General features: G+C 35.5%; 1 long non-coding RNA gene across 1 annotated transcript in view; it reads left to right on the top strand.

Moving 5' to 3' along the window:
* The first annotated feature begins 334 nt into the window (after nucleotides 1–334).
* LOC134731742 (uncharacterized) overlaps nucleotides 335–25,052 on the top strand; it is a 30,406-nt gene continuing 5,688 nt past the window's right edge. The window contains exons 1-2 of the long non-coding RNA XR_010114286.1: nucleotides 335–449; nucleotides 5,279–5,357. This is a non-coding gene — a long non-coding RNA (uncharacterized lncRNA). The remainder of the gene's footprint in view (nucleotides 450–5,278; nucleotides 5,358–25,052) is intronic.

The following is a 25,052-nucleotide window of genomic DNA, read 5'->3' on the forward strand; positions in this document are numbered from 1 at the left end:
CAAATACCCTTGAATTCATGAAAATTACAGTTTAAATATAATTTAATATCTTATTGTCTTCTCAAGATTATAATGAAAGCGTCTTTCATGTTATTAAATATTTTTAAATGGCAGTAAATAACTGCAGTGTTTCATTGGTGGTATGTATGACCCATTTATTCATTTTCTTATTGTTGGATGTCCAACTACTTTGAAATTTTATTGTCATAAATAATGCTAAACTGTTTTGTGCATAAATTATTAATTATATTTCTCATTCATATTATTAGAATATGACCCAAGGAATGTTATTAATGATCACCTCTTCCTCTTTATTTTCCAGTGGTTTCTGAAAAGATTGTAATGACTATACTTATACCTAAACAAGTAATAAATAAATGCATTTAGTTTCCTTACCTTGAGTATTGAATCAACATTTGAAAACAAAGTAATCAACCTTTGGCAATTTGGTGAGTAAAAAATTATATTTTATTAAGCTTTCACTTTACATTTTTATTGTAATTGAGGACTAAATTTGTATTATGTGTATTAGACATTACTCTTCACTATTTTGTAAATTATCTGTTTATATTTTTTACTGTCAGTAAGTGGAATGCTCATCTTATTTACATTAGTTATAAGCACACTCTATATAGGTAGGAAGAATAATCATTTGACAAGATGAACTTTAATATGGAAAAATTTTAAAAACAAAATTGAGGGTTGCGTTAATCTCTCTCTCTCTCTCTCTCACACACACACACACACACACTATACAAAAGCAACATGGAGAATTTCTGACCTAATTGTACTTTATTTTGATTTCAAAATCTAAAGTTTTCAGATCATATAAAAGTAAATGATGACCAACACTGAAATATATGAAAGAAAAAAGCCCTTTTATATTTTTTATATAAAGAAAAAGCATGTGTTCAAATGTGGGAGGTAACAGTTTTACTCTTCTTTAAATGTGAAAAAAGCCCACTCATATTTGGATGTACATTTTAAGTGGGACATTGACATACAAAGGCTTTTCTGGAGGAGAGTGACCAGAAACAGAATAGAATTTAAAATTATATTGTGTCAGGATAAGTAGAAGTGGGAATATTTATATTTACAAATGTAGTTTTTTCTCTTTCCCACTCAGAAAAGGAAGGTAGTGTGTACCAGAATAGTATAATTTTGTGACCCTCTAGGGCCTTGAGCTGTGTCAGCCTCTATATGTGGTAGAATTTTCACAGATGATTATTAAGTGCATGTATAAATGAATGAGTTAATGAATCAACAAGTGAGCCAAGATCAATGAGTAGAAGTTATGGTATATGTGTTTTTCACCAACTTTCTAAGCATTCGATTTTCCCAACAAAGGATGTGCTTCCTTAAGCAATAGTGAGCACCGTGAGATTCTGACGCAACTGTCAAACATAGAGAAGAGACTGGGTAGATGGAGAGAGAAGCCAGCATTCAGCCAAATATTTAGTAAGACCACCCTTACCTTCATAACTTTTAAACTCTTTGAGAAAAGACAACTATTATATATCATTTAAAAGTCAAAAAAGAAATGAATAGAATTAAATGGGAAGCTGAGAAATAACATAGAAAAAAAATTCTATGATTTCAAGCCTGAGGTGAAGGCAAAAGGTTTAAGAAGAATTATTTGAAAGCAGAGCATTTGAAACTCTATTTCAAGTGGGAAACCTGAGTGTCAAAGGCTCAGATTTTAAAATATCTTGAAATAATTTAGATCAGTATATACCACTTTTGCATTATAGAATGGAATCATAAATTTGAATGTGATACTTTGCCAAAATGTTGAATGAATAGAAAATGTTAGTGAAGTACATTTCATTCATATTCAAATTTGGGAGGGGGGGTTCTGTGGATAATAAAAAATAATAAATATAAGGTAGGTTTTTATTATCAGTAGGATTCATCATTTAAACATGGCTGGCTTGATAGAATAAGTTATTCTAGAAAATGGGTATCATTGACATAAGACTCTTCCTCTAAACTTTTATACCTAATACATTAACTGCAATCATGTTTCCAGCCAAATTAATCAAACAGATATATAAACTATTTAAGACGTTTGAGTAGGAGAGCCAGAGCCACTCTTTGTAGGCTCAGTCTGCCAAAAACCATTGGAGGCGTCTCTATTTCTAATATTAGATACTACAATTGGACCTCCGCCTCCTGCCTCCAGATAACTACTCGGTAGGGCCGACTTTCAGCTTATGTGAAGATAGAGGAGAACAAGATTTGTGACATTCTGGGATTTTGCCAGAATTTAGTAGGTGGTAGAACCAAGGCTGAAGGCCAAGTGACAAATCCACTAGATAGCTGCACAAAACATACCCTCATGCTTTTGTTGATTAAAGTGTTATATTATTTTTCTGAGCATGGGGGTAGGGAGGAAATAGTCTACTTTTTTGAAAGTGTCTCTCCAAGAAAAATAATTCCAAGTTAAGGCTGGTATACTGTGAGGGGGAAAAAACTAAAATAAAAAGCTTAGCTGTAGTTCATTAACTTTAATTGGTTTTTGTTGCCTCTCCTCAGGTTTCCTGGATCTTTCAGCCATCTCCTCCCCCAACTCTCTGCTTCCCCTTCTTCTACCTCTCGCCTCCTCCCCCTCCAATCTGGCTTTCCCTCCTTCCTGGCAGCATTTTTAGCTTTAATTTGATAGTAAAAAACTGAATCCAAAGTTACAAAATTCTTCAGATTCAACTTCTTTGAAAGAAAAAGAAGTTTTAGAAAAAGAATAGATATCGCAGCTTCTAACCAGGATTCCTTCCGAGGCACATGTCCCCCACATGTGGCAGGTGCCCTATGAAGGTGAAATAGATAATATTCATTCAGGAAATATTCCCATATTTAAAAATGGGTTTTCTTTTTTAGCTCTTAGAACAGCCACTTTTCTGGGCCCCAGAGATAAGAAGGGAACAAACAAAGTCACCATTCTCATTAAACTTACAGTCTACTGGAACAACAGACAAAAATAAATGACCAAAACAACATATTAAAAATTGTTAGTGATAAATACTATGACAATACATAAAGCAGGGAGAAAGAATTAAGAGTGTTGGGATGCTACTTTTGAGACTATGGTCAACAAAGGCTTTTCTGAGTGTGTGATTCTTGAGCAGGTGCTTAATGTGAGACTATAAGCCATGTGACCTTCTGGAGGAATAGCATTCTAGGCAAGGGAACAGCACATGCTGCAGTAAAAAGGTCAATTTATCTGGAGTGCAATGAGCAAGAGGGAGATAGGAGAGAAAGAGCTCAAAGATAAATGAAAGAAAAATATTTAAAAATTGAATAGCTTTTACATTCATCTTTTACCATTAGAGAGTTATCTGTATGCTTGAGTATTCTGCAACAGCCACCAAATCTATAAGGTTCAGAATAATTGCTATATGGAAATTTCCTGAGTATTTAATTCTGAAACACATGCCTTTTAGATCTCCGCTTCAGTCTCTACCCCAATCATTACAGAAAGCTAATCTTTTCAGAGTCTTAATTCAAAAATGAGGTGCTAATTTTGGTTTCAGGGTAAGAAGGAAGATGAGACTGAAATGTATACCTGAACAATGTAGTTGATTCTTATTTACAGATAATTGACCCATCCAAATTTAATTTTTAAGTGAATTTGCATGAACTACATATTTCTTCCACCTTTTATTTCTACAAATCCCATATGGTTGGAGTCAAGTTGATTCAAACATAGTCCATAACACCTTAAATACCCACACATGCAGACACACACACACTTACAATTTTTATACTCAAATAGAAATGTATGTGTATGGTATGTGTATCTTATACCCCAAGCCCATGAGAAACAAGGTTGTTTTTAATTGTAGCTTCAGAGAATGTAAGCACCTGCCTTTTTTAGATTCACTCAGAACTCCCCACATATATAGATTACTTTCAAACCAAAGCAAAGAGAAGGGAATGTTAAATTGCTTTTAGGTGCACTGGATGATTTCCATTAGTCTTCACTTATTTTAAGCCCAACACACACACTAGTGCTAATTTTCATCACTAGTGTAGTCCAACCTGATCTACCCAGGCATAATTGCACCTAAACCTCAGACTTAATTCAATGCTTCCCAATGGAAGTAACAGCCAAATTTGGAAAGAGAAAAAAAAATTTGGAGAAATAAAACACTGCAATAATGACTAGACAAAGAATACTGCTGTGAAGAACTGTGTTCTAGTTCTGGTATATGACCATTGGAAAGTTATTTCACTTCTGTATATCTTAGTGTCCTTATCTGTATAATGAGCATATGTTTAATTGATTGATGATTTTTAAGACCTAGTCAAGTTTTAAAATGCTATCATTGAACTTTAATGGGATTCAAAAAAGATTGAAAATAAATTCTTAGATAATAAATCTATATCAATAATTTATTTTTCCTACATGACACTGTATTAAACAGAATGTTGGTTAAGACTGATAATTGCCCCTTATAGAAAACAGATTTAATGTAAGAGTAAGTAGGAAAGTAAGAGAAAAATGGGGAGAGATTTTGCAAAGAAGAAATAAAGAGAGCTTGGAAGGTGAACTGAAAACAAAATCTGTAGTGCAGTACCCACCGAATTATGAGAGTAGAACAAGAAAAGCAGAAGTCTATGTGGTTCAACATTTGAGAAAGAAGTCCTATTAATAATAGCAAAAGCAGTATCAGGAAATGGGCCTTTTTGAAGGTAATTAGGTTTAGGTGAGGTCATGAGCGTGGACCCCCATGATGGTATTAATGCCCTTATAAGAAAAGGAAGAGACATCAGAGATTCCTCTTCTTGGCATGTGAGGATACAGTGAGAAGACATCTGTATGCAAGCCAAAAGAGAGCCCTCACCCAGAACCAAATCTGCCAGCACCTCCATCTTGGACTTTCCAGCCTCCAGAACTATGAGAAATAAATGTCTGTTGTTTAAGCCACTCTGTCTATAATATTTTGTCATAGTGGCCCCAGCTACAACAGATTCATTGTCACATTGTTCAATGAGCCATTGAATGAGAAAGTTTATCTATTAAATGAATTTAGGACCCAAATGCTGTGTATTTTTATTTGTAGTCCTTTAGAGAGAGAAAAACTCCCTTAAAAACCCATATTAAAAGAAACGTGCACATGTATCCCAGAACTTAAAGTAAAATAAAAAAATAAATAAAATAAAAGAAACATGGAGAAAAGGGGGCAAGAGGAAGTTGAGAAGAAAATTCAAGAAGGTGGTGCTACAAGGGCTTCTCAATTTTGTATTTTTTCCTTTCAACATTTTCTCTCCTGGACCCAAGAAACATCAAAGGACTTTGTGTTCTCCAGTGAATGAAGGACAAAAATTAGACATGGAGACACTTGGTTTGGCAGAGCAGGGTAAGTATTCTAAACTAAGGGGTTGACACTTGAAAGTTTCTTTGTCCAGAGACCACTATTCCCTCCTATATCAAATGGCTTGTGTTTGGCAGAAGTAATGTGCAATCTATAACCACAGATGAAATAGAAATGATCACTCATATCAATTTTTGAAAAAGTGAATAATTGGCCAGGTGTTTCTTAAATAATTCTTAAACTACTCTTTCTGTGGATCCGTGTTTCCTAGAATTTTCTCCTTTTTAATCTCTTCAATCATATCGAACCTAGGCCTTTGTCCTCACTATCAAGGACAATTGTCAGGAAAAAAATCTGACTCAATAGCAATTTTATCTTTTCATTCATTTTCTTATTCACTCATTCTTTTCACTCTTGGTTATATTTCCATTTTAATAGGATCCAAGCTAGATAAATTACATTCCAGAAGTGGGATTTCAGATAACATTCAGTGTAGGGTACAGGAGTTGAAATGGTGCGGGTAAACAAGGAGACAAGTTCAAAGAGTGAGTGAATCTAATTGTGATATTGGATATCCCAAGATATAAATAGCTTACTATTCTGCCCAAGGAGAAGATGTGCCATGAACACTGAAAACTTGCTCCTGTCATCCCCCAAGTTATAGGTTCATACATGAATAATCAGTCTTAGAAGTATAAAATTGCAAAATATATTTTTGAGAAAAGATACATTAATAGTAAATTATTATAAATGTCAGTAGCCACACATAGGGATCAAAGCTATTGAAAAATGTATTCTTATACCTTCATCTCATGATGTGTGTGCAGCTCTGTGCAATGAGAATTGTAATAATGACTTTTAAGAAATTTTGTCAATAGATTTGAGAGAAATGCTTCACTTTGACTAGACATTTTAAAGCTAGAAAAGAAATAAAGACCCCAGTAAGGGTAAGATTGAAAGATAAATAAAACTTTTCATTTTCTTATAACAATTTTCCTCAAATACATTTATAAATATGTTTTCCTACCCCTGTAAGTTTTAGTAAACATGATTCAGATTTTGATGATTAAGAATATCATGGTACTCAAGATTACCATAGCATATATGAAATTATTCGCATTCAGTAGTGAAACTATATATGTAGTAGGGATAAGAGGTTGAGTTGACTGATTTTTCAACAGTAGAATATACTCCAAAAACTATGTGCTGTTACAATTTGGTTTTATCATTATTTTCCTTTTTCTTATAGAAGTAGAACTCTTAATTAAAGGTTCCAATTAATAGTCAAACAACTGAGAAATGGACACACACACACACATATATATGCATATGTGTACATCTATGTATGTATGTATATATTTCTTTTATAGTTCTTCATAGTGCCTTACCTGGTGTTCTGTATATAGAACACATGCAAATTGTTGTTTTCTGAAAGAATAATGCTTCATCGATGTGGGCTCAATATTTGTCTCAATGGTACCAAAAGTCTCAAGTCTTGATGGTTGACAATTTCCAAGGCAAATACATGCTAATAATCTTTGTTACTGTAGCTCTGATCAAAAGAGCATAGGCTTTACACCTGGGTTCAAATTTTGGCTCTGCTAATTACACATTTTGTGGCCTTGGGCAAGTTATTGAAATTTACTGAATTTTAATTCCCTCATCCATAAAATAGGGGTAATAGTACATGCTTCAGTGTGTTGTTCTGAGGATTAAATAAGAGTGTGTATAGAACAGCTGAAAGAGTGTCTATCTTGGAGTAGATGTTTAACTGTTGTTAAACTCTTTTCCCTTTTTTCCATTCACAGAGGTGGCTGAATATGCATGGCTTTTATTTACAATATGCTATTGTAGAGTTACTCGTTAGAGAATTTGAGGACATAGGATCAGTTTTGGAGCTAATTAACTGCATGTTTTATATTCTAACTTCTAATGTCACGTATCACTCTTTTATTGTCTAAAAACAACTGTACTCCTCATCATTTTATGAAGTTATCACAGAGTTTTTTCCCTTTAACCAGTCTCAACATTGTTCTTTGAAGTGTGTCATACACATTCTTGCTTTTATAAACTAAATATTATGAATGTAATCTTTGTATTAACAAATATATTTTAAAAGATTAGTCTTTGCCAAGCAAGATGTTTAACTATTGGATAAAAAGATTAAGAAAGACAAAAAAGCAGTCCCAGCCCTCCCAGAATTCACAGGCCAGTCAGAGAGATAAGGATGTGAAGAAATAATTATGCTACAAGCAGGCCCATTCCTAACATTTGCTAGACCTGAGAATGAATATGAATAGAGGCCCACATACCACATGCCTAAATATTTAAAAGTTATGAATTAAGCTAACAAACAATTGAGTAAAATATGTTTTATTTTGATGCCTTGACAAATATACCTTCTTAACAATATGACCTACCAGGTTCAAGTTTAGAATTCCTGGATTCTTTAGAGATCAAGGCTAGAAAAAATACCATCAAAGAAACTGCCCTCCAGGCCCAGGCCTGTAGTGCTCCCTAATTCTTTCACTACCCAATTCCCCATTCTGCCTTTTACCATGAAAGCCCTTGGACACATGCATGTGGACACGCTAGGCAACAAGTTTAATCTCCATCCACAATACACATTCTCTTCATCCTTCAGACCTAGTGGTGCTTGCACCAACTACATGGACAACTCTCAGATGCAAAGACCCAGGAAAAGGATTCCAGGCAGTTTCTCCAAGGGGATTGTTACTGTTTGGGTAGAGAGTTTTATAATCCCAGGTATTCAGAGCATGATTTAAAAAGAGAGAGGCTAGGACTTTGGGTAGCACACCCCTTGGACCCCAAGATCATCTCTCCAGCTAGAGGAGGGCCAGAGACCTTTAAATCAGTGCCCTTCTCATCCAGGTCTGCGGATGGCACTAACTATAGCTATCAAATACGGGTGTCCACAAAAGGCCAGTGGATCTCTGAATAGGAGAGTATAGCTTTTCTTCACAGGAGTGGGAGAGTTTTCAGAGAAAAGATGGCATTTGAGCTGGGTCTTACAGTATAAGTGGGAGTTTACTGTGCAGAGAAAAGAGGGACGGGCACTCCAGGAAAAGTAACAGCATCTGGGAAAACAGAGTTTGAAAGAGTGGCATATTCAGAGAATAGTGAGAAGCTCCTCGTCACTGAAGCGTAGGGGGCATGTGGGAGATGAGAAGAGATGAAGGTGGCAAGGTTTGTAGAGGGAAAGACTGGGGAAGTGTTGATCATGATGAATGTTGCTCTCCCAGAAGCCATTAGAGATGATGCAATAGTAGCATAGTACACTCTAGCACCAGCCTTGTGATTTCAGAGAGGACAGCTGACAGTATGAACTAGCACTGAGGAGACCAACTAATACGTAGTTCCTCCCAGAAAAAAAATCATGAAGCAGAAGCCCCCTGCCATCAATCACTAAGAGTATACACATGCATGTTCTATAACTTACGAGACTGGATGAGGAGCATGAAGAAGGAAGAATAAGGTTTCAAACGTACAGTCACTCCCAAAACAAAGCAGTGGCAGTGAGGACTGAGACATAAAATTAAGAGATACTTAAGAGGAGGAATCAGTAGGACTTGGATGCAGAATGGGTAAGGAAGAGAAGGTTAGGACAAAGGAAGGTATGATGATGGTTCAAGCTTTGGTAGGCTATGATGCTGTTAACTGAGATGAGACTATGGGAGAGGAGCAGGTTTTCTGTAGTTGACAAAATTCACTTCATTTTTATATTTTGCCACATGGAAGCTCACTGTCAGACCACAGGTTTCCCTGTGTAGACTGAAAGGCCCCAAAAGTTTTTCATCTTTTCCTTTTTCTGCTGTTTAAAACTTCTCTTTCCTTGTGTTTGTTAAGAGATTTTCACTTGATGCATCTTTGTGAAGTCAAAGCCCCTACATGGTCTGTAAATAGAATCATTTTATATGTTAAGATTATAAGATTAAACAGGAAACAAAACATGGACTCAAAAACTCCTCCAGATTTAAAATGTGGAAACTTCAGGACACCCTTGCTATGATTTCTTCCTTTGCTGCTTAAAAGTTCCATCCCAATGAGTTGTAATTGTCAGATTTGACCTCCAAATGAGAGGAAAACTGGTGTCATTCCCAAAACTCTGCTAAAGAGGTCTTGGAGTAATTTGAAGGAATGAAGGCTGTTTGTTCATTTGTTTGCAATCATCTTTTTCTATCCATTGGTGATTTTTTTTTTTCTGAAATGCTCATTTTTTATTCTCCTGGGTCACAGAAATATTGTTGGAAAATCTTTTACACTAACTCTCTGCATGTTTGAAACATAACGGTATGCTTCAACTCAGCCATTTGAATTTCTCCTTCCCATTTTCCCCAAATGCTTTGGACGGTTTTAAAGACTCCAGAAGCATTTATAGCCAGCTCAGTTCCTGGGAAAATGATTGAATTGAATGACCTAGAAATAAGGCCATTGTATTTAGCCAAGACCTTGCAGAGAGATTCTGGAGCAGGTACCAGCCACCTTTTGCAGAGCTCAGTTAAGGGCACAAGAGGTCCGCTTTGCCGTCTATGGCTGGAAGAGCTGTGCCTGACTTCTCTATGCTGTCTGCATAGTTCTCACCTTTCCAACCTGTCAATCTGGTGCCATTCAGTGATTACTAAATATACAAACAACAACGACTAAAAAAATCAAATACAACAAAAATAGTATTAGCCCAGTAAGGAAGATGGTAATAAGTAGAATATAGATATATCATCACTGATTGCTTCCAGTTTAATGGAAATATTTTTGTTTCAGCAACTTGAGTTATGTAGATATCCGTAATTGTGGTTGCCATATACAAAAACAATAATGAAAGGTGTTTTTTTTTAGCATTCTTTCAGGCATATAATCAAAACTAAGTAGTTTTAAGGAGATTACTTTAAAGCATAATTTCTTTCTTCCAATCATTTAAATACATTAAAGATTTTCTCATGACTTTTTAAAAAAATATTTTAATCCTCCATTTTTAGGTTTCCAATTAATTCAAGGATTTTTTTTCAATAAAAGCATATTTCTGAAAGACCTCAATTATTTGCTCTTCCTAAATGTTTTCCATTGCAAGGATTAGAGGTGATAAATCACATTCAGTTTATCTCCTACGGTTTCTTCTAGCACGTTGTCAACTCCCCTCTCACCCTCATGTGCACACCCCCTGCATAGTAACTGCATATGGGACAGTGTAAAGGCTGTGGGATAAGTGACACTATTAGCACAGTGTGGTGGCTTTGATGTGTAGCTCTCGGCAGGGTTGCCAGAAGAGTGACAGACTCCCGCTCTAATGCAAAGACTATTTCTCATTTACTCGGTTCACTTCTAATAGTCTTATATTACCATTAGTGGCACAAAGCAGACAGACAGCATGGCTGAAAAATCTCACATCCATGGATTAGCTTATTACTTTGAGAGCCAGTTTTCTGTATGCAATAAGCCCTTTTTTGAACAGAAATAAAGAAAAATACTCAAAAGTAGAATGGTATCAAAATGAGGCCGATCATTTTTATTTTAATTCAAATGAAAACAGTGTTACATCCCACACCACCACCGCCACCACCACCCCCACCCCAAGTCCAGGAGCAGGGGTGTGGAAACTCGATTTTTCTGTGCAATTTCTAAGGCAAAAGCTTTCCTAGTCTTCCTGCATGTGCTAGTGTTTCACAAATTTAGTTTTGCCAGTTTCTAAGCCTTGAGCAAAATGCTGTTCCCAAACAAGAACAAAAAAAATTAATGAATAATTTTTTACCTAAAAATGAACCATATTAATGGTTGAAAATTGGAAGAAAGAAAAGAGGGGGGATCAGAGGCACCTCGAAAATAGTGTGGTTTTCACTCTGTGAATGAAGGAGGAGTCAACCAATGAGCAGTTAACCAGCAGGTTTAAAGCAGAAGCCAAACTACCTATAAATGGGGGAACATTTTATGTGTGAGAAAGCTGTTAAAGGGGACTTAAAAGAACAAAAAGTACCATTTGTTCCCCTAATTAACTTTGAAGAGTCTAATTAAGGGCAACATAAAAGTCTAAGAAATGCTGGTTATTAGGCATGTACATTATCAGTGAGATGATATTCTTGTAAACAAAGATGCTAATTTCACCCAGCCCAAAATAAACCTCTCTGCAAATATCTCACAACATAATCATGCAGTACCTTGGGAGCAGAATTCCTATCTCGTGCAGCCCGCTTTTTGAGGTTACTAATCTAGGTATTAATGGCACTCAATTTAAAGATGCGATGGAGGATAAAAAGCATTCTGATAATTTGGTCTGGATATGGCCACTTCTCTCCTTAGAGTGTTATCACGTATTTAACTTGGCCTGAGCAGCTCTAAGAATTGACAATTTCAGTCACAAGGAGGTAGAACTGCATCTCTAAAATAGAGACGAGTAGGAAAAAGTTAAAGAGCATTTATATCTGATTAAAACATTACATCAGTACTATTCAAGGTTAAGTTAGGCTTTGCTATTGCCTCAAGAATACCATTTAAGTTTTGGTATTTAACACTCAAATAGATAGTATTTCTTTTTAGAAAAGGAACCTATCAGTAACATAAAAATAGTCATAATATTAGAATAATAAGATTATAAAATTATGTTTTTATCTAGTTTCACTTTATTTGCTTTAAGTGAAGTGAACACTCATTCCAGAGCTAAAAACCCTGACTTCTGGGAACTTGCTTCATGTTTTGATTCAGTGATAATCACTGTCTTCAACTGGGGAAACACAGATAAAGGTATTTTCTGAGTTCTTCACAGGGATGCTATAATGAGACCATTTTAAAGAGCTTTGCATTTCTTGTGAAAAAGATATTATGATTTGTATTATTGTCAACACCAATACTAAGCCCAGGAATGCATGAAGGTAGACAATTGTGGTTTAATGATATAATCACACCAAATGGTATTCTCAATCTGATTTAGTTTTGAATTAGCCATAGCCTGCAATAGCTAGTGCAGCTTTACAATTGACGTACTATTAAAACCAACTCCACAGCTTACAGCTAGGAAAAAGAATGCCTTCTATGAAGCTTTGAGACTTTGGTTCTAAAATCAGTACTCAAAAGAACAGCTTTCAAATAAAAGGACAGTGTCTTACAGCCTTGAGATGAAGGATTAGAGATTATAAATAGAATAAGCTTTAAAAATATATTTTGGCATACAGATACTTCTAAGGATGTTTCCCTGCTGGACTTTGTACAGCTGACTGGTTGTACTTAAACTGAAAGAACTTACAGGGAAGGCTACACTGCTTAGGGTCTCAATCTTGATACTCCTGCCTCTGGAGAAACAATCCAGTGTAGACATTACAGACAAGAAAAATGAAACAGAGTCCAAATGGAAGAGTTACAGAAAATTAAGCACCTTAGACTTAGCAACAGACTGGTTCAAACTTTCTGAACCAGTAATGCCCTTTGCTGCCATTTCCATCGATATAAACCAGTATGTACAGTCTATACTGTGTGCAAAACACTGCACTATTTTAAGAATAGCAAAGAAGAGGGTAGAACACTGATAGGAACCAAGTAAGTATTCACATGACAGAATCACAGAATCACTTTATTTAAGCTCAAACCCTTTAGCTCAGCCTTGAAATTAATATTCAGAAAATATTGGGCCCATGAAAATTCAATTACACTGCTCCAAACCACAATTATCCTGCCTGAGAGTGTTGGTAATACTGCTTTTCACCCAGCCATTCCATTCCCTTCTACTGTAGTTCCTTCACCATTTAGGTAAGAGAATATCATCATCTCCCAGAAGAAAATGCAGAAACTTGTTTTAAGTGTACCAAATCCCTTGAAAGAAATAGTTAAGAATGAAGGGCAGAAACCATTTCAGATCCACTGTCAAATGTATTTACACACTTCCTGAGATCTTATAAGCTCTGATCATATCCTTCAGATATGATCTGAAGGATCATATCTTTTATCTTCATATTCCTAATCAATCAGTGAGAGGAATTATCCCCAATAAAGGCAATGGAGACAAGAATCATTTTTTCCTGTGAAAAGGAGTAGAATATGAACATTCTATATATCTTTGATTAGAATATTCCTCTCTGATATGACCATGACTGTCCCATCATATTTTATTGCTACAATGACTCTGTGCCTTCTGATGTGCCCAAGGACTTGATGTGTCTTTACCTGCAGCAAGAGACTAATTTAGTGCTAATCGCTCAGTGTTGTCATCAAATAGTCAGTGTTGTCTGCAACACCTCACTACCTGTATGCAGCTTTGGGTAGGAATGCTTAGTCTTCACATACATCCATTTATTGGTCTTTTAATTCATTTATATACCTTCTTTACTTTCCAGCTTAGCCAAATTAACATCATCAAGACAAAAATGACCCATTACTGAGAACACTGTAAGAGTTGTCCTATATGTAATATATGGATCATTCTTCACTCCTTTCTCAATTAGAAAGTTTAAGGAGGAAATAGAGAAAACAAAATTCAAAGGTTGAGAAGTATGTAAGTCTGTATTCTGAATCTCTTTTTGAATGGAATAAGTACCCATGCCTACATTTTCTCAAAACACCCTTAGAAAACTTATGTGTGGGGGCCTGGCATGGTGGCTCAGGCCTGTAATCCCAGCACTTTGAAAGGCCAAGGCAGGTAGATCTCTCGAGGTCAGAAGTTCAAGACCAACCTGAACAAAATGGTGAAACCCCATCTTTATCCCTCTCTCTCTCTGTACGTGTGTGTGTGTGTGTGTGTGTGCAAAAATTAGTCGAGCATGGTGGCACACACCTGTAGTCCCAGCTACTCAGGAGGCTGAGGCAGGAGAATTGCTTGAACCTGGGAGGTGTAGGTTGCAGAGCTGAGACAGACCACTGCACTCCAGCCTGGGCCACAGAGCAGGCCCATCTCAAAAATAAAAGAGAATAAAGAAAACTTAGGCTTATGCATGTGAAGAAGCAACTCCCTGCCTCCCTGGCCTCAGCCTTGTCAGAGGTTAGATGGTTAAATGACAGATCATGAAACAAAACTGACTATTCTTCTCCATATCAAAAGGAAACCAGGCATATTTCAAAGCCTTATGAAAAGCCAACCTGTTTCTCCTGGTTATCTTACCCAGCTTTGGGCCAAGTCTCAACAAGAACAGGAGCCCAGACACAGTCTCTTCAATTCCATTGAGTTTTTCCCTTCAAAGATGCATTTTCTACAGGTGGCATTTTAATGAGTACTTCACAGAATTCCACATCTGTGTTGAGTGGGCCTGATATTTCCCCCCAAATAATTTTTTTAACCTCATATTCAGATGAGCCAAAGTTTGGTCTTCAGAATTGAATACCCACATCTACTCTGCTTAATGCTTGGATGAGTGGAATGCTTTATCCAGATGTTCTATCCAGACTAATTTTGTAGTCAGGCGCAATGAATGATGACAAAAATAATTCAGCAAGATACAACAGTATGTGGGTCAATGATTTGAGATAGAGTCACGGACACTCACATCCACAGGTAGCAACCTGTTTCTTTCCATCAGTGGAAAAGGTATTGCTGGTAAGAATATGGTTTATCAAATATAAGAATAACACTGAATACCCACTTTATTTTTAAGACATAATTTTTTAGAAGTTTTAAATTTATAGCAACAGTGAGAGGAGGTACCAGAGATATCCCATATTTCCCCTACCCCTACACATGTATAGCATCCCTTATTATTCACATAACCCACAAGAGTGGTGCATTTGTTGCAATTGATAACATCATTATCACTCAAAGTTCAGAGTTTGTATTAGGGTTTGCACTTGGTATTGTATGTTCTATGGGTTTAGAAGAATGTGTAATTACATGTATCCACTCATTACAATATCATATTGAGTATTTTCACTGCCCTAAAAATCCTCCGTGCTCTAGCTACTCATCCCTCTCACCCCACTAACTCTTAGCAACCACTGGTCTTTTTACTGTTTCCATAGTTTTGCCTTTTCTAGAATGTAATACAGTTAGAATCACACAGTGTAGCCTTTTCCGATTGGCTTCTTTCACATAGTGATCTATATTAAGGTTTCTTTCACATCTTTCCATGGCTTAGTAGTGCATTTCTTCTTAGCATTGAAAAGTATTCCATTATCTAGATATACCACAGCCTATTTACCCATTCACTTACTGAAGGACATCTTGGTTGCTTCCAAGTTTGGGCACTTATGAATGAAGTTGATATAAACATCCATGTGCAAGCTTTTATGTGGAAATCAGTTTTTGATTCCTTTGGGTAAAAATCAAGGAGTGCAATTGCTGGATCATATGATAAGGGTATGTTTAGTTGTTTATAAAACTGCCAAACTGTCTTCCAAAGTGGCTGTGCTGTTTTGCATTCCCTCCAGCAACGAATGAAAGTTCTTGTTGTTCCATATCTTCAACTCAGTATTTGGTGCTATCAGTGTTCTGATAATGGGATTTTGTCCATTCTGATAGATATGTTGTGGTATCTCATTTTAATTTGCATTTCCCAGATGACATATATAATGTGAAGCATTTTTTCATATGCTTATTTGCCATCTGTATATCTTTTTTAATGAGGTATCTGTTGAGGCCTTTGGCCTATTTTTGGTTTTTTTTTTATCGTTGAGTTTTAAGAGTTTTTTTGTATATTTTGGATAATAGCTATTTATCAGATATGTCTTTCGCAAATATCTTCTCCCAGTCTTTGGCTTGTCTTTTTACTCTCTTGACAGTGTCTTTTACAGAGCAGAAAACTTTAATTTTAATATAGTCCAACTTACCAATTGTTTCTTTCATGCATCATGCCCTTAGCATTGTATCTAAAAAGTCATTGTCAAACCCAAGATCATCTAGATTTTCTCCTATGTTAGCTTCTAGGAATTTTATAGTTTTGCATTATACACTTATGTCTGTGATCCATTTTGACTTAATTTTTGGGAAGAGTGTAAGATCTATATCTAGATGTATTTTTTTTTTGCATGTGGATGGATGTCCAGTTATCCCAGAACCATTTGTTGAAAGACTCATCTGACAAAGGGCTAATATCCAGAATCTACAATGAACTCAAACATATTTACAAGAAAAAAACAAACAACCCCATCAAAAAGTGGGCAAAGGACGTGAACAGACACTTCTCAAAAGAAGACATTTATGCAGCCAAAAAAACACATGAAAAAATGCTCATCATCACTGGCCATCAGAGAAATGCAAATCAAAACCACAATGAGATACCATCTCACACCAGTTAGAATGGCCATCATTAAAAAGTCAGGAAACAACAAGTGCTGGAGAGGATGTGGAGAAATAGGAACACTTTTACACTGTTGCTGGGACTGTAAACTAGTGCAACCATTGTGGAAGTCAGTGTGGCGATTCCTCAGGGATCTAGAACTAGAAATACCATTTGACCCAGCCATCCCATTACTGGGTATATACCCAAAGGACTATAAATCATGCTGCTATAAAGACACATGCACACATATGTTTATTGTGGCACCATTCACAATAGCAAAGACTTGGAACCAACCCAAATGTCCAACAATGATAGACTGGATTAAGAAAATGTGGCACATATACACCATGGAATACTATGCAGCCATAAAAAATGATGAGTTCATGTCCTTTGTAGGAACATGGATGAAACTGGAAACCATCATTCTCAGTAAACTATCACAAGGACAGAAAACCAAACACTGCATGTTCTCACTCATAGATGGGAATTGAACAATGAGAACACATGGACACAGGAAGGGGAACATCACACTCCGGGCACTGTTGTGGGCTGGGGGGAGCGGGGAGGGACAGCATTAGGAGATATACCTAATGCTGAATGACGAGTTAATGGGTGCAGTGCACCAACATGGCACATGGATACATATGTAACAAACCTGCACATTGTGCACATGTACCCTAAAACTTAAAGTATAATAATAATAATAATAATAATAAAGAAAGACTCTTTTCTCTATTGTATTGCCTTTGCTCCTTTGTCAAAGATCAGTTGGCTACATTTCTGTGGGCCTATTTCTAGGCTCTTTATTCTGTTCCATTAATCTATTTGTCTAGTCTTTCACCAATACCACACTATTTTGATTAATGTAGCTTTGTAGTAAGTCTTGAAGTCGGATAGTGTCTGTTCGTCAACTTTTTATGCAGCACATACTTCAAGGCTTTCACACAGATGAAGTGATGGATCTATACCAATAAATGCAAACTCCGCTTCCTAGTCTCCAGTGTGAACCAATCACCTCTATCCAGGATGAGTAGCAGAGCATTGAAATCCATTTGCAGAAATGGATAGAGAGGAAGTAATTCAATCTCAGGGCTATAGAGTTGGAGTCATTAAGAAAATCTAATCCACTCAGGATATTCTATCTAATCCACTGAGCTAACCACTTGGACAAGCGAAAGAGTGGTACTGGAAAAATGTGGGTGGCCCAACATAGTTTTTTGGCAATATTTATTATATATCAACCATTCAGACTGATGCATCCCTGAAAAATAGTCTTAAAAAGTATGCTGAAGGCGAATCTAAATTATACAAATGAAAAGAAAAGAAAGTGCTAAAGATAAAAGCGCAAATTACATGCCATATCCTAAAAGCTATTCATTATTAGCATTGTGAAATACCTGAAAACATTTGTGATTTCTGTATGTCTTGTTTTATTTTTTAACAAAAATTCTGCGTTGGTGTTAAACAGATTTTCAACCCTCAACAAACCAGATGGCTAATCCAAAATTATTACATGAAATATGAATAGGAAACTAAGAACTGTACTCTGCAGAAAGATAATGAGAATTTTTCAGCATTTACATTTTTACGAAATAAATTATATTTCTATTTCATTGGGATCTACTTCGGAATTATAACAAATAGTCTCAGTGATAATACCAAATGTCTATATTTAGGGAAAACTAGCACATGTGTATCATAAATAATAGCACAAATTGATATTTCTGAATTGCCTGTTTTTCTAGATATAGACATTTGGTAATTATCACCAGAGTTGGCATGTAAAGAGGTGTTTAGACAATTTTAAAAATTCATATTGCTTACTCAATAGACCATGCACTAATTATATTCTGCAATGAAAATCTATATTCAGGTGTGTTATAATAAGGTAAGATCTTGACCCAATAGGTAATAAAGGAAAAGTATATACTTTGGTTTAATGAGTACAATCACTTCACTTTAGGACTACCTAAAACAGCTGTCTGTGACTGACAAATCACTTGCTAATCTAATAGTGGTCCCAAGGTGAAATAACTTTGACCTTAAAACTAAAATGTTTACTTCCCAAATATTATTTTTGTACCTTGGCACAAAGAAGTTCATTAATTCTGCATCACTTTGTCTGTCTCCTGCAGCTTTTAGTTTTGACTTATTGACTGATTGGCAAAGAGTAACTTCCAACAGAGAAAGGTTTAGCACAACTTGGCCAGAAAGGGCCTGCTTTTGGCTCCTTCCCTACTAGAACTCATGTTTGTGGAAGTGTGTCTTTTTTTTCCCCCTCAGGTAATACTCAGGCAGTATACAGAGAACAAATACAGGCAACAGATGGAATATTTGCTTGGTCCCATCCACCTTAGTGTCTGGCCAATTCTTGGCAAATATTACTTTCAGAACATAGGGAGGTATGTGAAACACCACCAGCCATTACCAGGTGACACTGACAACAGTGATGTCAGCTGTGACTTGGGCAATGGGGAGGACCAACTGGCTGGCAGCAATGAGAAGTTACTAAATTAAAGCTATCTTGCTCATTGCTGCTGTGAGAAAGTGATACAGCTCAGTGGGCTGCTAATGAGAAGCAAAAGAATATAAAGGCAATGCCAAGAGGTACAAGAAAAGGAAGAAAGATAATTACGAGGCAGAATTTAAGCTTCCACTAAAATGCGAGTTCTACAGCTGTAAGAAAAAAGAAATAGGCTAGTTTGCACTGACTAATAGGAATTTAACAATAAGCATGAGATGCTGAGGAGATGAATAGCATAGCAAAATAGGTAGAATTAAAAAAAAGACAATATCATGTGTAGAAATTTAGTTAGTATCACAATTCAACAAAATATGAAAACAAACTCTGCTAGGAAAAGTTGGTATGATGAGGTGTTTGCTGGTTCTTGGAAGGTTTCTGAAAATTGGATACAATTTTTCTAGATTAAATGTCTTTAATTATTAATTCAGCCTAGATGATGAAATGAACATATTATATAATTAAATGATGGTTCTCTTCTTTGTTGCACACAAACTCACAGGGCCATTGATCCCATCAGGCCTTTCACATCTTTTTTTCTGTTGTTGTAGCTGTTAATAAATGATACCTTGTGAGACCTAATATAATTATCTCATATTCTGGCCGGGGTCATTAGAGCTCACCTATTATTTCATATGCTCCCTGGTAATGGTTTTTGTGATATGTCATTTGGGCAACTTGGGTTAGTGTTCAATCAGACATTATGCTAGGTGTTGCTGTGAAGAGAGTTTGTAGATACAATTAAAAGTGCGTCATCATTCGACTTTACATAAGGAAGATTATCTTGGCTAATTTGTGTAGGCCTGATAAAAAGCAAAGCTGAGATTTCCCTGAAAGAAAGAGAAAAAAAAAAAAGTCCTGTTAATAGCCGCTGTAGGCTATGCTGCAAATGCCCAAAGTACCTATGAGTTTCAGCCTACTTGTAATCTCCCCTTCCTGGTGGCCTGCTTTGTGGGTTTCAGCCTTGCCTATCCAGCTCCCACAACTGCGTAAACCCATTTCTTGTAATAAATCTCTTAATATATACATCTCCTGCCGGTTCTGCTTCTGTGGTTTAATCCTAACTCACACATCCCACTAAATTTTCCAGTCTCCCTTGGGTAGGTGAAAGCTATGTGACTAGTTTGGCACATGGACTAAGAGATGAGAATGAATGCACAGCTAAAATCAAAGCTGGTGTGCCTCCTTTGTCTCTTCTTCAGTGGCAAGCCTGAAGACCGTAAGTTAAGATCATAGAGCCACAGACCAGAAGTAGCCTGCAGCCCTGAGTCCCAGTACAAAATAAAGTGTCACCTGAACTGCTTCAGACTTTGTGGGAATCAGAAACAAACCTTCCTTTTAGTAAGCCTCATATTTGTTAACTTTATATTTCAGGGTTTATTTATTAGTTCAGTATAGCCAGTCTTGTCACATTTTATGGAAATATTCTTGACTTTCTTTCTGAAATGTCTGTTAAATGTTTATAGACAATTTAATAGACATGTAATGTGTTTGTTAAATGTCTGTATACATAGAGAGTAATCAGAAACTCACTAGACACATTTTTGTCTTTAGTTATGACAAAGTACACTCTCATAGGATGATCAGAAGCTTCCTTTTTATAGACAATACTGTAAGCTAAAAACAAGACAGGTAGAAAACAGTAATGGGTCAAAAACACGAGCATTGATTATGCTGACTACACCTATTAACAAGACTTTTGTTGCTTTATAAAATCGAACTCTATGCTTGTTTTTCTTAGCTCCACTGCAGTCCACTCTTAGAAACTGAAAAGGCTCCTATGATCAGTCAAAGATATAAATACTAGGATACCACAAAAAGAAGGAAGAAGAAACACCCTGTTAGCAATGTCCAGATGTGACAAAATAAACTGCAACAATAAACTGGAGGGCTAGTTGATGCAAAAAATGATCTGACTCTTCAATCTTATTGGGCCTTTATTTGTGTGGTCGAGTTTGTGATGAATAGTTTCAGTACAGACACCTTGACTTGTCTACAGTGCTACAATCCCACCTAAGAGTTATAGATGGTCTCTTTATGCAGACCATTATTTCTTTAATTACTCTCCTTAATACATTTTATTTATTAAGACAGAAAATGTAAGAAGCTTCTGTGTTGTTTAATTTAAAACAATATTGTTAAGATTGTTTTAATTAAATACTGTTCTAAATTAAATACACACATATACAAAGAAGAGGGTATGAATGCTAAAATTTCACAATGATGGAATAAAAAGTGATTTAAAATTTTTCTATCTTCTAACTTTTCTATTTGATGTTAATTATAACTTACTCCTATCCATTTGTTTAAAAATAAAAATTTTTAAACAATTTTTCCAAAAAGAAGATGGATTGTTTTAACTCAGGAAAAAATTTACAATGTAATCAAAAACTAAATTAATTAATTATAAAATATTAAGCATTGCAAAAGATTATAATAACATTATAAGTACAAGATCTTAAATGTATGATAACACTCACTTTTCATATGGCTTTCCATCTAAATTTACAGCATTTATAGATGATTAACAAGTGCCTTTTCTATAGAGTTATCAAAAGTAATTTTTAAATGAACATCCAATCTTTCCCTAGAAACTAAATGATTGCTCGATGCAGTAAAATCTAAATCTGAATGCACAGTTCTCATTTTAACAAACATCTACTCAGGTTTCTTAGTGGATTTTATTTTTAAACAAATGGATAGGAGTAAGTTATAATTAACACCAAATGCTCTTTATGTTACAAGATGCTACTAAAGGCATAAGTATGCTTGAAACACTTTATTTCTAGTCAATACAAGCATTATATTCACCTACAAAATTTATAAATACTATTAGCTCACAATATCTCTTGCTAAGCAAAGGTCAACATAATCTAGTCTGCATCCAATTGATCATGAGTTCTTGATTTGCAGGGACTAATTAATGTGTCTTAATTATTACCCAATTCCGCTACCATCATCACATTTATATTACTGCTACATTTCTCACTGTTTTTCTTGGCAATATCCTTAATATCCCAATTCTATTTTATTAGTTTTAATTATGTCATAGAAATTATCTCTAACCTACATATGCATGTTATTCTTTTTCATTTGCCATACTTGCCAATAATTGATCTTGGCTGTTCTCTATTTTATAATCTTCACCAATTATGAGGTTGATAGGGATTTATCTTCACGTATGCAGAACTGGCAAAAATACATAGATATATACTTATGTACATGCGTATGAATTCATTTTAGAAACCAGCTGACAAAGTTGAATGTGGTCAGTGACTTGTTAAGATTTAGAAGCATTCAACCTTAGAAACTGAGGGGCAACGGAATACAAAATTACTTTTGGTTCATGTGAAGTTTTAAAATCCCTGAAAGTTGAAAGGAAAAGGAACCTCCTGACAATTACTGTCTGAACTGTTTTTCTCTTACTTTTGCCTAAATTTTGTGGCTCTTTTTCTCCTTTCACCCTTCATTATCCACCAACATCAAAATACTAAAATGTTACTTTTTCTATGTCAAGGTATCAGTCTAAGGACCAAATATAGTCCCGGTTTAACCTGTTTTTACCAAAGGCTTCACAATGTTTTTGCAGTGTTTTGTAGGCTAGTTTTTGGGTTTGTTTATTTAAAAAAAAAAAAACTCTTTAATGTTTTTCAGAAGATAAGTAAATAAGAACAATTATACCTTTTTCTTAATGAACGGAAAGAGTCAAGGGTGTCCCTAAGGCTGTGGTGAATACAGGAGCAGCTGAGGTGAGGGCCGGGGGGCTGTCTCCCGCTAAGGTATCATTGTGGTTTCGCTGTAGAAGTCCAGGAAAATAAATGCTTTCTTTATCTTAATAAATGTAGCCATGTCATCCCTACCATAAACATGTGTACAGCCCTGCCACCAGAGAAAAAACTACAGAATTAATGACTTTTAGGTGTCTATCTACTCACCTAGATCCCAAAACTCTGGCCACAGTACCCGCAACCCCATAAGTGGCTTTTGAATTTGGAAAGCTACATATATTCTCATCCTTATATACAACGATTGTACAGAAATACAGCAAAAACAGCACCATGACATTTTCAATGAACACTTTCCCAAAATACCAATTGACTATTTGCTGTTCTAAGACCTGTTTGGCAAGAGAGATAAATATAAAAATACAAATAAACATACAAATAAAACACAGAACTTAGCTTCTTAGCTTTGGGGAAGATGGAGAGAAATCATATTCATCATGTGTGGCTGGAACAAATGTAGTCAACATTTATTTAACTTCTAAAAAAAATATCTAGTCATAGAGTATAGAAGCTTCTTCATGTTTATTTTTTGGTCCCATGAAGCGGATAGTTAATGCAGGCATTATTGATGATAATAGGGGAAAATGAAACATTTTATATGATGGAGGAATTAAATAATAATGATAAGAGCCAGCCTAAGAATCAACTCAGTTACTGGCTTAAAGAGAAGAGTGTCTTTCCTATCCTGAGTTTTCCAGAATAAAAGAGGAACTAAAATTTCAGATGCCAAGGTTAGCACAGATATACATACCAAGTAGTCTGCCTGTTCATCTTTAAATATGTTCAAAATGTACAAAGAAAAAAATAAGATTCATTATCATTAATTAGCCAGCATGTAATAAAATCCAATGACAATTTTTTATAGTTCAGCATCAACTCCCCACACTACAGCTGAGTGTTTTTCTTCTTCCTTACATGCCACAGCTGTTTCTGATCCTCTCACTATTTTTCTAATTTAAAGACCAAGAAGTTTGTTTTCATTTGACAGTGTATAAGATTTTCAAACTATTTGCTGGAAACTGCACTCTAATTTCTGCTGTTATGTGTTCTTCTATTTGAATGGCATTTTAAAAAATAAGCCTTTTCCTGGTGCTCCAATTCTGAGATGGTACAAAAAAGTACGTTGATAGGAAGGCAACAGTCAAAATAATTCAACCATTGCCCTGGAGAACTTGGCACCTCTCTTGTTTGTTTCTCTCCCAATCAACAAGCCCTTGGTTCTACCAGATCCACTGGCTTTATGAAAATGGTAAATCAAATGCCAAAATGTGTCACAATACAGGATGTAAATTAGAGATATATTTATATATTTATACACTCTATCAAGAACTAAAGGACTCAACAAAAATGCAATAAAAATGTGAAAGGGAATATGTGTACTTTTTTCCTGGCAACTTGTATCCTCTGGCTTAAGAGATAGCTGCTATTCAGTGAATCCACTAGCAAAACTAACATTTCTGACTTTCTTTCTCCATTGACTGTGTCCTCCCACAAGTTCTTCTTTTGCTGGAATAACAAAAGTCATTGCCTGTATCACTGTGATCACCACATAACTTTTGTAACCACAAGCTTCCTGTCTTAATTTCTGAAAACTTCATTTTAGTGCCAGTTCTTGATGATCCTATCTGAATTAGTCATAGGAGTACTACTGGCTTCTGTTTCTGAAGTATACTGTAGTATTGTAATTATATTACATAAATACATACTATACCTAAAAATTGCGTACTACATGTGAATGCAAACATATAAATTAGAAGTATATTGTATTGCTTGGGAAGAGGGTGGATTGGATTTGAATGCTGACCCTGCAATCTATTCCTTGTTAGGCCTTGGGCAAATTGTTCATCTTCCTGTGCCTCAATTTCTCCTCTCATGAAATGGAGATAAGAAAGTTTCCTATGCTATCAGGTTGTATTAATAAATACAAAACACACGGAACAGTACCTGGCATGCATTAACACTCAATTATTGTTAGTGTTTTATTTTTATTATCATCTTTATTACTTTCATCATCAAATTTCACACCACCACAAGTTTTATTACAAATTGCCAATCATGACAATTCCTAAAATATTTAAATATTTCAGGAACACATAGTCCAAAAACATTTTTAAAGTAATGCAAGATTCCTGCATGTGGCAAAGTTCCATTCTCATGTCATCCTTAACATTTCATATTTGGATTGAGCCTTACTCTTCTGTGACAAAAAAAGTTTCTACTAAATTTTAAA

This window comes from Symphalangus syndactylus, chromosome 11 (genome assembly GCF_028878055.3).
Source record: "Symphalangus syndactylus isolate Jambi chromosome 11, NHGRI_mSymSyn1-v2.1_pri, whole genome shotgun sequence".
NCBI lineage: Eukaryota > Metazoa > Chordata > Mammalia > Primates > Hylobatidae > Symphalangus > Symphalangus syndactylus.